A 14,845-nucleotide genomic window follows, 5' to 3' on the forward strand; every position below is an offset into this window, starting at 1 on the left:
ACCTTTCCCAGTCCCATCAGCTGGGAATGTCTCCCTTTCAGACTACATCTACTCCATAAATATCCGAGTTACTCACGTGTCGTCTCTGTGGTTAATCCGTACACTTCTTGAAAGCAGGGAACGTTTTTCACTTTTTTCTGTATGTATGACTGTCACTCATGCCACCCATAACGAGCATTAAATGCTTCATGACTGACAAAACCATGTGATAACATCCATAAAATATAGGTATTAAAAGACTGGCTTTTGTTTCTCAGAGAAGTTTGGGGTCCATATGTCCTTTCCTGAAGGCAATCGAGCTCACTTTCTTCCTCCTGTTGAAATCTGGACCCGCCCAATCTATCTGTGCCATCTGTCTCAGATATAAGTAGCAATGGACATTTGTCCAACACCCAAACTGCACGTCATTATTGTTAACAGACTGGTCTTCCCTGTGTGGGAGGTCAGGCTAAACTCCAGGATGTCTTGCAATGTTCCAGATGTAAAGAATGCGAGATACCGCTGTGCTAACTGTTCGTGGATTATGAAAAAAGCTTCAGGGGAGCAAAATTCCACCTTAAAAGCTGGCTTCTAACAAGATCCTTCACTCATAAATCAAAATCATTTAAGATGCTTTGAAAGATTTAAGAGAGAGAACCTTGTTCCACAACCCTCTGAACGTCAACATCAGGTGCGGCATCAACTGGGTGGTCACCACAGTGACGGAGGAGACCCCATGTGGAGACCTAGCTGATGAGGGAGTCACTTGGATGGTTAATCATTATGGCTCTGGTTGCACCAACTCCTATGCTATCAGGAGTGTACCAGGTGTCCGTCTGAATGTAGGTACAGTCACTGTCCTCGAGGAGCTCACAATCTAGTAACACAAATGTAGATACCAACTACAAACATTTTTAGTAATCCCTTTCCCATAAAAGAGGCAGAAAAGTCCTAGCTGTCTGGAAAATTACAGAGTAGAAAGCACTGTCTCTAGAGTTAGAAGACAGGGTCTACAGACCCTAATATGTATTTGCTGTGTGACTTTGGGAAGTCACTTTACCTCTCCGGGCCTCTGTTTCTTCACCTGTAAAATGAGGGGTTGGGACTAGATGACATTGGAGGTCTTCCATCTCTACATCAAACGTTCTTAGCTTTGTGTGTGTGTGTGTGTGTGATGGACACCTTTGGTAGTCTGATGAAGCCACAGACCCCACCTCAAAATAATGTTTTTAAATGCATAAAATAAAATACATGAGTACAAAGAAAACCAATTGCATTGGGATACAGTTACCAAAATACATGTTTTTTAAAAGTTCATAGACCCTGAGGTAAGAACCCATGTTCTGGATCTGTGAGCTCTTAAGTCAAAGACAGCAGCTTTTTTTTTCTTTAAAAGTTTTTTGTGCTATGTTCCCCACTACAGTCCCAGACCTGGAACTCTTTCTTGTCAAAGACCCCTCCTCACTTCTGCCTTGTGGAATCCGTCTTCTTTGCAAGCACAGTCAGGTACTACTTCCTACATGAAATCTTCCCAAAACCATTCTGGTTAATCTCACTGGCTCAATTGAAAGTACTTTGGAAGCCTTGATTGCTAGGATAGAAACTATGGGGACCTTGAGAGGAAATGCACCTTAGAATTTGTGGCAGAGGAGAGGAAATCTGGGTATAGTCTGACAATGCCCCCCAAATTTCGGGAAAGTAGATTTCAAAGGGTTACAAGGAAGATAAGCAGGAGGATCCCATTGCTTCAAGGATGGTCAGCCCAGGAAGATGGGAGATTCTCAATAATGAAATTCTGAAGATGCAAAGGGAAACAATTCCATTGAGAAAAAAAAATGGGTATTTTTCTGAAGAGCCATGTAGATGCTCGCAGCTAGGGGACGCAATGAATGAACCACTGGATCTCCAGGCAGGAATTCCAAAGTTCAAGTTTAGCTTCAGACACTAGCTCTGTGATCCTGGGTAAGTACCCACTCTCTGCCTCAGTTCCTTCATTTGTAAAATGAAGATAATAACAGCACTCATTTCCCAGGGTTTTTGTAAGGATCAAATGAAATAATATTTGTTAAGTGCTTAGCAAACCTTAAAGCATTATCATTATTACATAAGGCTATCATTATTATTATTATTATTATTTCAAAAAGAAATGTACAGGCAATTGAGTTAAGTCCAGATAACATCAGAGGACCACAAGATCACGGACAGTCCAGTCTGAAGATGTGGTTCCCCAGGGCAGCCAGGTGCTCTCATACTGACTTGGCCACCACACCCTGTTAGTCACTTCTGATTCAGCACTTCCTTTAAAGGTCATTCTCCTTTGTAGAGGGAAAAAAACGTGGAGCAGTTCTGCCTTCTCTCTATTGTCCCTTGTCATGATCCCAAGCACCCCAGCAAAAGTCCTCTGCTTTTTTAGATCTTCCTTTTCCTCCCAATGTACTTAAAAAACAAATCAGCAAATCCACGTTGCCTTCTTCAGCCTCAGACTGGATTGTCAGGGACATAGGAAAGATGATGGAAAATGGGAGAGGGACCATCACAGGAGAAAAGGGCAAATGGCGACCTGATTTTTTCAAAAAGGCAAGAGAACAGTGCACAAATAATAGGCTAGTGAGCTTGCCTTCAATTCCTGGGGAAATTCTAGAAAGGATGGTTAAAGAGACGGTTGGCATGGTGGTGATTACCAAGAGTCTTTTGCATGGATTCCTCAAGAATGTGTCATGGCTGATTAACCTCATTTCCTTCTCTGATGGAATTATTAAACTCACAGATGAGGGGAATGATATGGCTATAGTTTGCTTATAGGCAGCTTTAGGCAGCTCAGTGGTACAGTGGATGGTGCCCTAGAAACGATGTCTGAAGCCCTGAGTTCAAATTTAGCATCATACATTACCAGCTGTGTGACCCTGGGCAAGTCCCTTAACTTCTGTCTGCCTCAGTTTCCTCATCTAAAATGGGGATACTAATAGCACCTCTCTCCCAAGGTTGTTGTAAAGATCAAATGAAATAATACTTGTAAATATGTGTAAAGTAGTTAGCACAGTGCCTGGCTTGTAGTAAGAGCTTTATAAGTGTTAGCTAGTATTATCAAAGAGCCCTAGACCTGGTGTCAGGAAGACTTGAGTTCAAATTTGACCTCAGATACTTACTGGCTGTGTGATCTTAAGCAAATCACTTAACCTCTGTCTGTCTCTGTTTTCTCAACTGTAGAATGGGTATCATTACAAGCACTTCTCTCCCAGAAACCCAGAGGGTCTTCCCCTCCCATACTGAGTCTTTTGTGAAGGCAAACTAGTCCCTCTTTTGCCTCAATTCTTACCTAATTAATTACTGAATAAATGCTGCCTCAGACAAACAGACCTGGGAAATACTGTAGCTTAAAAAGGCCAAGTTTTCCCATTACATTCCTGGCCCTCTCCAGCTGTCCTAACCTGTGTCTTGCCACTGGACTCCAATGAGTCTGGAGGAGAAAGGGAGGCTGATGACTGAGCAGCTCTGCTTCACTTAAATGCGATTCACTTGCAAGTCAAGACATCACCCTCCTGATGTCATTGGTCCTCTTGAGAATGTCCCAGAGCTGTTATAAGGATAAAGAGGAATAAGGGAAGGGAATAGTATTTATTGAATGTACCAGGCACTTTACAAATATCTCATTTGATCCTCACAACAACCCTGGGAGATAGATAAGGAAACTGAGGCAGACAAGTTAAATGACTTGCCCAAGTTTACACTAGGAAGTAACTGAGGCTGGGCTTGAACTCAGTTCTTTCTGACTCCAAGACCAGAGCTCTATCCACCGCACCACCTAGCTGTTTCATAAAATTTGTAAAGTGGGGCAGCTAGGTGGCGCAGTGGATGGAGCACAGTCCCTGAAGTCAGGAGGACCTGAGTTCAAATCCGGCTTCAGACCAAACACTTGACACTTACTAGCTGTGTGGCCTTGGGCAAGTCGCTTAACCCCAATCGCCTAAAAAAGAACAAAAACCAACCAAAAAAAATTTGTAAAGCAATTTGCTAACCTTAAAGCACTGTATAAATACCAGCCATCATTACTCACACTTCAGCAGTTATTGTGTGTCCTGTAAGTCCCCCTGCAAACTTCCCAACTGAAGCAATCTCTCCTTCCTCTGGACTTACTGTCTTCCATGACTCATTGGGCATTTCTGTTCCTTGGGTTCCTTCCCTCTTACTTGGACCTGTTATTTAAATCTGTGCCACTTAACTCATCATCAAATTCGGTCTTATCTTGCCTTACCTCCACAATGAGATTGTAACTTGTGGGAGGAGAGGGGCTGTGTCCCATCCATGGATGTTCCCATGGAGTCCTGGACCTGCGCATCACATAGTAGGCACTCACTAAATATTGGTTGATTCAAAACAGTGCCAAATTAATGAACATGCCCACTGGATTAATTTCCCTGAAAGTCTATTAAATGATGATGATAAAAAATTTGTGGGCAAAAGAGATACTTCCGTGGAACTGTGATCTTAGTTAAGGGGCACCACAGTGCATTAGAGCCCCGGGCCTGGTGTCAGAACTTACTAGCTGCCTGATCCTGGGAAAGTCACTCAACTTCTGCCTGACTCAGTTTCCTCATCTGAAAAATGTGGATAATAATAGCACCGCCCTACCAGGATTGTTGTGAGGATAAAAAGGAACAACATATGTACTATTACAATTATCACATAGACAAATAACTTTGGAAATGTTCGAGAGCAATATGTCAGCTATTATTGTTGTTAACTCATTGATGTAAATACTCCTTCAAAGATTGCAACCCATCCATACTTGTCTATGTTATAGAACTGCAGTCACATATCAACTCAGAAAACCACCAGTTAACATTATCTACATTGTATTGTATCTTTATTCATTTTGTAACATTCCCCAATTACATTTAAATCTGGCTCAGGAGTCACTGGGGGTTTGGGGACACTGCCTGAAGCCTGGGGATACCGAGTTTGATACCTCTGCTCAAGATCTCTTTACAGGCTGGCTCCGAGGTTTACTGGTTATCCCTTGTTCTTGGCTTCCTTTTCTGGTCCTGCATCTCTTCAATGACATCCCTCACACTCTTTCTGCATAATTCTTTGTGCTTAAAGTGATATAGCTCACTCTTGCCCACCTCATACAGCCTTCTGGATGACATAGAAGATTAATTCTCCTGAGACTGCGGTGTTCTGCACCTCCCAGCTAGACAGCAGAAAAATTTAGATTTTAGGAAAAAGAACTTTTGTTTCAGACAGAAGTGTGGGGGCATTAAAAGCACTTTGCTGCTCAGCCCACTTGAATTCTACGAATTCAATTTTGTCCCTACCTCATTGTCCATCTACAGTGTCTGTCCTAGATAGATACATGGCTAGGCAATCTCTAAGATGGCAGCGGCCAGGCGGCGGGAGGGGGGAGGTGAAGCCAAGATTCAGAGTAAAGGAAACACTATAGCTGAGCTCTCCCAACATTCCACTCTGAACAACTATAAAATAAAATAATAGAATTCCGAAACAGTAATGTCAACAAAAACTCAAGGTGGAACATTTTCCCAGCCCAAGACAATTTAGGAGCTCAAAGAAGAGGTTTGTGTCACTGGGGTGGGAGATGGCCACAAAGGGCACTTCCTGGGTTAGGACCAGAGCCCAGATCAGGAGAGCAGTGACCACATTTCCTTGGAAGTACCAGAAACTTACAATACCCACCCCCCAAACAGCTCTGAAAATAGCGGCTTGAAAAAGTCTGAAGTTTGGGACAGTACCCCTCCCCACCATCAAGGGCAGCAGAGCCCAATTTTAACATAAAGTCCAAAGTGAAGAAGTGCAAAAATGGCTAGAAAAATGAGCAAACAACAATAAAAGAATCTGGCTATAAAAATCTACCATGGTGACAGGGAAGATCAAGACATGAATGCAGAAGAAGACAGCAATATGAAAAAAGCCACAAGCAAAGCCTCAAAAAAAAAAATGCAGATTAGACCCAAAGCCTTAAAAGAATTTCTGGAAGAGCTAAAGAAAGGGCAAAATAAAATGATTTTAAATCAGAGTGGTAGAGGAAACATTGGGAAAAGAAATGAAAGCAATGCAAGAAAATTATGAAAAGAAAATTAGCAGCTTGGTAAAAGAGGCACAAAAAATATTGAGGAAAATAAGTCCTTCACTCATGATGAAAAATGCTATCCACCTCCAGAGAAAGAACTGAAGAAATTGAATGCAGACCAAAGTATACTGTTTTTCACTTTCTTTATTTTTATGGTTTTTCTTCTTTTTGTTCTGTGTTTTCTTTACAACATGACTAATATGGAAATATGTTTGGTGTGATTGCACATGTATAACCTATATCAAATTGCTTACCATCTCAGGGAGAGGGAAGTGGAGGGAGAGGATTTGGAACTCAACATTTAAAAAAAATGTTAAAAATTATTTTTATGGGTAATTCGGAAAAATAAAATATTCAAAAAAAGAAAAGAACTCCTTAAAAAGCAGAATTGGCTAAATGCTAAAAGAGGTATAAAACCTTACTAAAAAAAATTATCCTATGGTAATAACATTAACCTGGGGTACACAGACCCCCTAAGGAATCTGTGTATAGATTTCAGGGGATCTGTGAATTTGGATGGGGAAAAATCATATCTTTCTTTTCATTAACCTCTAATTGAAATTTTGCTTTTTATTCAGTTATTTTAAAATATTCTTCTTGGGGCAGCTAGTGGATAGAGCACCAGCTTTGGATTCAGGGGATCTGAGTTCAAATCTGGCCTTAGACACATAACACTTACTAGCTGTGTGACCCTGGGCAAGTCACTTAACCCCATTGCCTAGCCAAAAAAAAAAAAACCATTCTTCTGAGAATGGCTCCATAGGCTTCACCAGATGATCTAGGAGGCCATGACATAAAAACCCTTGCTTGGCCATCAAAGTTTCTATTACAAGCCAACTAACAGCCATTTTATCATCCACTTAATTTTTCTTGCGTGGATTCTTATGCTAACTTCTTTAACTGTTCCTAGTAGAGTTCAGTAACAGTAGTTACTAGATCAAATAAGATTATGCATGCAAAACACATTGAAATATTTAAAGTGGTATATAAATTCAAACTATTATTGTTGTTGTTATAGTTCCTTTAAATTCTTTTTCTTTTCCCTGTCCCCACTTTTTCAATATTTTGGAATGTGGCCAAAGCTAGGGGGGGAAAAAAAACACAATGTTCTGAGATCACAGGATTTTTTTTCCTTATCTAACAGCAGCAAAAAAAAAAATCATTCAGCTATTTCATTTTCTCACGATTCAAAAATTAATATTGAAGAAGGAAAAAGGGCCTCTGGGCAATATTAAAAGCAGTGAGGGGCAGGGTTCAAAGTTCAGTGAAAGAAGATTGCTCCTATAGGTTGCTGATTCAATTCAAACCAAAGAGACTTCGGCAAAGAACTCTAGACTGACTTTTCTAATCCCCATTTTGAAAGTTAAGTAGAAAACAGTATGAAGATTTGTTCTTGTATCAGTCTCTCATTTTTCTGCCCACCACTCCAAGGACACTAGAGGTTTTAAAAGAGATGAGCATACGGATTAATTAAATATTTATAGATTACCCACAATGTCCTAAGTGTCTCGGTGGGTGAACTTGGGCAGCAAGGCCCCTGACCTTGAGACTGATAATAGAAAAGAGACTGCTGACCCCAGTGCTCTATGGATCCAGTCACTGCTACCCTCCCGTAAATGGTTCATTGTTATTTCAGGAAGAGGAAGTGGTATGAAATCAGTCACCTATCTCGAGCCCAAGAGGCACGGTGTCAGGTACTATGGAGAAGTAGGCAAACATTTTTATCTTGGACATGAGTTTGCCCTTGAAATTCAGTGTGGATTTCATTGGGCAGAAATCATCCTACTTCAGGTCTTGCTTTTCTTCCTGGGTTTTAAGCGGCCAGAAATAGACTAGGGCTTAAATTCGAGGTCAGCAGAAATTCATAACGAAAATATTTGAGGCCGACAGGAAGTTGTTGGGGGTGGCAGGGGAAATGAGACAGCCTTCTGGGGAGGGTAGAGTGGAGCCAGCTGCCAAGTGGAGGAGTAGGGCTTCTACGAGAGGAAATGACCCAGGATCCTGGAAAGATCAGAGACAACCACAGTGCAGCACAAAAGGCTCATGGCTAATGAGACATTATGGAATGGGGCCTAAATTCTCAGTTGCAAAGATCTTCTTCAAAACAGATTTTTTAACTCCTTCAAAATGGCAGGTTAGATTCCAATAGTGTTTGACTTTGTGGGGCACATGAAGGTTTATCAATCGATTAAAGTTTCCAGTTAAGCTTCTGTGCTTTATGAATGATTTTTCAAAATGTCCTCATTACCCAACTCAATTTGTTTACCCTAGTCTGGCTATAAGCATATCTATCTATCTATCTTATCTATCTATCTATCTATCTATCTATCTATCTATCTATCTATACACACACACACACATATATGTATGTATGTATGTGTGTATGTATGTGTATATATATATATATATATATATATATATCTGGCTACAAGCATATATATGTATATATATATATATATATATATTGTGCCTGATTGTGAAAGCAAGTACACATTCAGTAGTATTTCAGAATTGTAGAATCACATGCTGCTAGTTCAAAATGTGGCTGAAAAATGTCTCCTCTGCAGCACTTCCGAAAATGATCATCTAGCCCTGGCTGGAAGACCGCTGTTGAGGTGAAGACCTTTTCCCTTATGGACAGGTCCCATTTTAGAAAGCTGCATTTCTTTTTTTCCCCTGACATCATGCCCAAATCTGCTTCTTTGCAGTCTGCATCCAGCATTCCGAGTTCTGCCCTGTTCTGACCAAGAGACAATTTCTCTTCTCTAGGCTAAACAACCTCCATTTCTTCAACCAAATCTTCATAAAACCCAAAGTCAAGGACTTTCATGATACTGGTTGCCTTCATCTGGATCCTCTCCAGTTTATCAGTTTCCTTCCTAAACGACATTGCTCAGAACACTTTAGATGAGGCCTGACCAGGGCAGAGGACAGTGGGAATATCACCTTTCCCGTGCTGGACATGAAGCCTGCTTTAATTCAGTTTAAGACTGAATTAGCCTCCTTAGCTGATCTATCACTGTCCACTAAAATTCCCAGGTGTTTTTCAAATTTCCGTCTAGCCGTTTCTCTCCAGTCCTGTACTTCTGAAATTGATTTTTTTGAATCCAATCATAAGAATTTATTTTTAAATTTTTAAATTCAATTTTATTTTATTTTCAGTTGCATCTTCCCCACCTATTGAGAAGGCAAGAAAAATAATAATACTTATTACAAATATGTAGTCAAGCAAAACAGATTGCCACATTAACCATGTCCTATATGTGTATGTATATATGCATATATACACACATACATACACATATATATGTATGTATGGATATAGATACACACGCCCTCTGAATCCATCATCCCCTCTCTATCTAGTAGTTAGCATGTTTTATCATGTCTTCTGGAACTGTGTTTAATACCAATGAGTTGGTCATGGTTCCTCCATCAAATGAGGATAATAATAGCATCTACCTAACAGGGTTATTTTGAAGACCAATTAAGATAATATGGGAAGGGAATAAATATTTATATGGCACCTACTATGTGCTACAAATATTATCTTATTAGATCTCTCCTTGTTGAATCCTTTATTTTTATGATTCCCATTTTGCAGTTGAGGAAAAACAGAGATCAAAAATGACTTGCCCAGGGTCACAAAGCTACTAAGTGTTTGAAACCAGATTTGAACACAGATCTTCCTGACTCCAGGCCCAGTGTTCTATCCACTGTACTATCTACCTGCCTCAATGTGTAGAAGCCATTTTGTAAACCTTAAAGTATTATATAAATGCTAGATATTACTGTTACTGTGTGTCTATTTTTCTGGCCTTTTTCCCCCTGGCTTTTATTCTGCTCTTTTCTCTCTCTTTTTTTTTTTTGTTGGGTGGTGGTTTCCTCAAAGACATTTTATTTCTGTTCTTCCTTTTTCCTCCTCTCCTATCCTTACTCCCCTTTGGCCTCCCAGCCCTCCAGAAAACCAAAATAAAACCCCTTTAACAAATATACATAACTGAATCAAACAAATCCCTGCCCTGGCTCTGTCCAAATTCCTATCCTGCATCTGCATCTTGAGTCCATCATTTTCTGTCAAGAGCTGGGCGCTCGGGGTAGTTGTCCTGACCAGACTTCTTAAGTCTTTTAAAGTCCTTTTTCTTTATAATTTTGTTATTATATAAATTGGTCTCTCATTTCTACTCACTTTTCTCCACGTAAGTTCATATAGGTCTGCCCATATTTCTCTGAAATCATGCATTTCATCATTTCTTAGAGCTGCAGGGGATCAGGAAAGGCCTCATGTAGGGCGCTTGAATTGAGTGTAATGGGGGTAATAGGCAAAACCCTTTGATCTGCTGGGCCTAGAGCCACTGCTGGAGAGACATATGCTCAGTTTAGTGGAGAAAGACTTTCTCTTTGGGATGACCCAGAAAGCTCTTGTTGATGCCTTGGTCCTTGTTAGGGTATGAGGCTTCATCAAAGATTAGCCACTGGGCAAGGAGAATGATCAGCTCAATAGACTTTATTTTTATTTTTTTACTTTTCTTTCTTTTTTTTAGGCAATTGGGGTTCAGTGACCTGCCCAGGGTCACACAGGTAGTAAGTGTTAAGTGTTTGGTCTGAGGTCAGATTTGAACTCAGGTCCTCCTGACTTCAGGGCCAGTGCTCTATCCACTGCACCACCTAGCTGCCCCCTCAATAGACTTTAAAAGGAAAGATAGCTTTTCCTTTTTCTCTCTCTTCCCCTCTGTTGAGCACATCAGGACCCTGAGCCTTTCTGCAAGGTTCAAATGGGCTGAGGGAAGATATTTCTTTTCACCTTTGCCCCTAAAGCACTGCTTGCTAATGACAGTAAGAGGGTAGTATGTCTAGCCAAGTCTAGGATTGGACCTCGGGTCTCTGATGGCCTCCTCTACTTGAATTTCTTTCCTTAAAGATTGGTGAGTAACCAAACAGTGATCTTGAGGGGGTTGCTTCTAGCCATGGTGGCTTTACCCACGTGAACTGAGGAGGTCAGGAGCTCCTGGGTCCAGGAGATGGTTGTATAGTAGGAATGACCATCACCAGGAGTCTAAGCCCAAGCCATCCCCTGGCTTGCTAGAAGACCCAGAACTTGAGCGAATTATTTAGATGGTGCAGAGCTGAGGTGAAGGTGAAAGGCTTATTCAGCAGTACCACAGTGTTCAGTGTTTTAAATATCAACTTAGGGCAGCTAGGTGGTCCAGTGGACAGAGTGCTGGGCCTGGAGTCAGGAGGACCTGAGTTCTAATTTGTCCTTTCAGACACTAGCTGTGTGGACACTGGACAAGTCACTTAACGCTGTTTGCCTCGATTTCCTCATCTGTAAAATAAGCTGGAGAAGGAAATGGCAAACTACTCTAGTTTCCTTGCCAAGAAAAACCAACTACTGGCCCTGAAGTCAAGAGTACCTGAGTTCAAATCCAGCCTCAGACCAAACACTTGACACTTATTGTGTTGACCTGCAAGTCACTTTACCCCAATTGCCTAAAAAAAAAATTCCTCAAAGGGGTTATGAAAATGTCTAAACAATAACCAAAAAAAGGGTTACCATTACAAGTTTTAAGTATTTGTCAATGCATGCTTAAGTTGTGTGTCAGGGGGGAACAGGGGAATGGAAGAAACAGTTTCTCCAAACCTGAACCATTTTGCATTTTGAGTACCTTTCTAGAAGAAATCCTGTTACTTTCTTTTGGGGAGACCTTAGACATGAACTAAGCCTAAGCTATAAGAGATTTCCCCTCAGCTCTCCAGGGTGAGAAGAGTCTAATGAGCCATAGAGCGCGTAAAGAGCCTTATCCCACTGGGGTCATTCACTGACACTAGAGCTGAGGCCTTCTAGTGGGAGATGGTGGCCCTGTGCTGTGGACCCGCCGGTTTTAACTGAGCTTTGAAGGCAGCTAAGAGAATTCTCGACAATAATCATTTCTCCAGCTGCAGTTTCCCAACTTAAAAAAACAAAGAGTTCTATGTCTGTGTCTGGTTTTTTTGATATCATGACATACTTTCAAACCATTCTCCAAGCACTAATTAACTAAACCTCACAATTTTCCTACCAGGTAATGAGGTTTTATTATCCTTATTTTATAGAGAAGATAACTGAAGCCAAGTGACTAACGTTAATGCCCAAGACAGAAGTTCAGCACAGTGTCCAGAAATAAGGAGGCAATAGTCCCTTTATCCTTCACTCTGGTTAGACCCCATCTGGACGACTGTGTTTAAATACAAGCATCACTGAATCACAGACTTTTCAAGTTGGGAAGGATCTCAGCGTCCAGCTAGTTCAAGCCGTCACTGAGAAAGAATCTTTGCTATGACATAATTGGTAAGTGGCCTGGGCAGTATGGCTCAGGAACGACATCAATAAGCTGGAAAACATCCCAAATAGAGCAATCAGATGGCGACCTGTCTTAAGCTTGTGCCTTATCGAGATTAGTTAAAGGAGCTAGTGATGGTTAGCTTAGAGGAAAGCAGACTTTGCATAGAAGGACCTATCTTTAAGTATTTGAAGAAGATTTGATTTATTGTGTTTGGACTTAGAGGATGGAAACTCCTCTTTTTTTTTTTTGTAATCAGATTGCACTTACAGTCAGACCCATCTATTTCTAATTTTCAGTCTCTCCCTGGCTCCTAGCTTTTTCCCTGCTGCCTACAAAAAAGTCCCAATTTTTCACATCCTTAAAAAACAGACATTAGATCCTACCATCCACAACCACTATCATTTTACGTTTCTCCTCCCTTTCTTAGCCAAAATCTTTGGAAAAAATATCTGTAATCTTTGCTTCTACTTCTTTCACTTCTCAACTGTTAGCTCTCTGGTTTCTGACCTCAACTGAAGCCAGTCTCTCCAGAGTTACCAATTACCTCTTAATTGCTCAGTCTGATGGCCTTTTCTCAGTCCTCATCCTGCTCTATATGCAGCTTTTAATGCTGTTAACCCTACCGGCCTCCTGCATACTCTCTGGGTTTTCACTCTCTTGGTTCTCCTACCTGTCTTACTCCTTCTTTTTACTACCTTTTTTTTTCTTTTTTGGAGACAGGGTGAAGTGACTTGCCTAGGGTCACACAGCTAGTAAGTATCTGAGGCTGGATTTGAACTCAGGTCCTCCTGACTCCAGAGCCGGTGCTGTATCCACTGTACCACCTAGCTTCTTGATGTCTTCCTTGGGATCTTCATCCATATCTCTTCCCCAACACTGTGCCCTGGACCCTATGCTGTTCTCTCTCTACACTCTTTCTCTTGGTGGCCTCATCAGCTCAGGTCAGTTTAATTGCAATCTCTGTGCAGTGACTCCCAAGTCTATGACCAGTCCTAGTCTCTCCTGAGTTCTAGTCCCAAATCAACAACTGCTTAGTCTATATTTCAAACCACAGATCCTACAGATATTTCAAACTCAACATGCCCTAAACAGAACTCATCATCTTTCTTCTTTCTCCCTGAACCCACTCCTCTTCTGAACGTCCTGTTTCTGTTGAAGGCACCTCCATTCTTCAAGTCACCTGGAGTCACCAACCAGCATCATCCTCGACTCCTCACTCTCCATCATCCGTCCATCTGCTCACATCTTGTTTATTCTCCATCTTCATCCACAGCATCTCTCCTCTAGGGCTCCTCTCCACTCACCTAGGCCCCACCATAGTTCAGTTCCCCACCCCGCTCACGTGGACTATTACAACAGTCTCCTAATTGGCCTTCCTGCTTCAAAAACAACACTAATCATATGAACATGAATTATTGGCATTTATTTATAAATGCCCCTCTTAGGGGCAGCTACGTGGTACGGTAGATAGAATGCTGGGCCTGGAGTCAGGAAGACTCATCTTTCTGAGTTTAAATATGGCCTCAGACACTTATTAGCTGTGTGACTCCAGGAAATCATTTAACCTTGTTTGCCTCAGTTTTCTCATCTGTAAAATGAACTGGAGAAGGAAATGGCAAACCACTCCAGTATCTCTGCCAAGAAAACCCCAAATGGGGTCATGGAAGGTCAGACACAACCGAAAAATGACTTAAAATTTAGAAAACTTTATTTTATTTATATATATATATAAAATTACACTCCAATGAGTGCATCCGCCCCACTGATTCCAAAGTGATTTTCCTGTGCTCAAACCATTTGCTTCCTATCCCCTGTAGAATCAACTATAAACTCCTTTGTTCAGCTTTTAAAACCTTTCACAACCTCTCTTTGCGGGGTCATAGGGCATTACTTACCCTCTGCAATCCAAAGAGAACTTTATTCTATTCCTCACCCAGCTCATTCCAGCTCCTATATCTGGAATACTCTCTGTCTTCATCTGTCCTGCCTCATCAAAGCCCTGGCTTCCTTCAAGGTTCAATTCAAACTTCCCCATGAATTTTTTTTTTTTGAGATTAAAGAGGCCATCCCTTGGCTCACTTCTTAAATAGCCCTAATCACTGAATGGGTGTTGCCTCAGTCAAAGTGAGAACTCTGAAAGATCTTAGCTTAAAAAACACCAAGTCTCCTACTACATCCTGGCCATCTCTAGTTGTCCTGATCTGTATCTGGCCACTGGACCCAGATGGCTCCAGAGGAGAATGTAAGGTTGGTGGCTTTGCACAGCCCTCCCTCACTTAAATCCAACTGAGTTGCAAGTCTTGGCATCCTCTTTCTGATGCCACTGAGAACTAAAGACAAACCGCCCAACCAGTATTCTCCCAGACAGACTGCTTTGTTATTTAACTATATTTAGTCACTTTAGATTCACACTAGGTGCACCTAGAAATGTGCTTGTTGTCCTTTCTTGCTTCCGTCC

Source organism: Phascolarctos cinereus, unplaced genomic scaffold, assembly GCF_003287225.1.
Source record: "Phascolarctos cinereus isolate Bilbo 61053 unplaced genomic scaffold, phaCin_HiC Scaffold_7;HRSCAF=346, whole genome shotgun sequence".
Classification (NCBI taxonomy): domain Eukaryota; kingdom Metazoa; phylum Chordata; class Mammalia; order Diprotodontia; family Phascolarctidae; genus Phascolarctos; species Phascolarctos cinereus.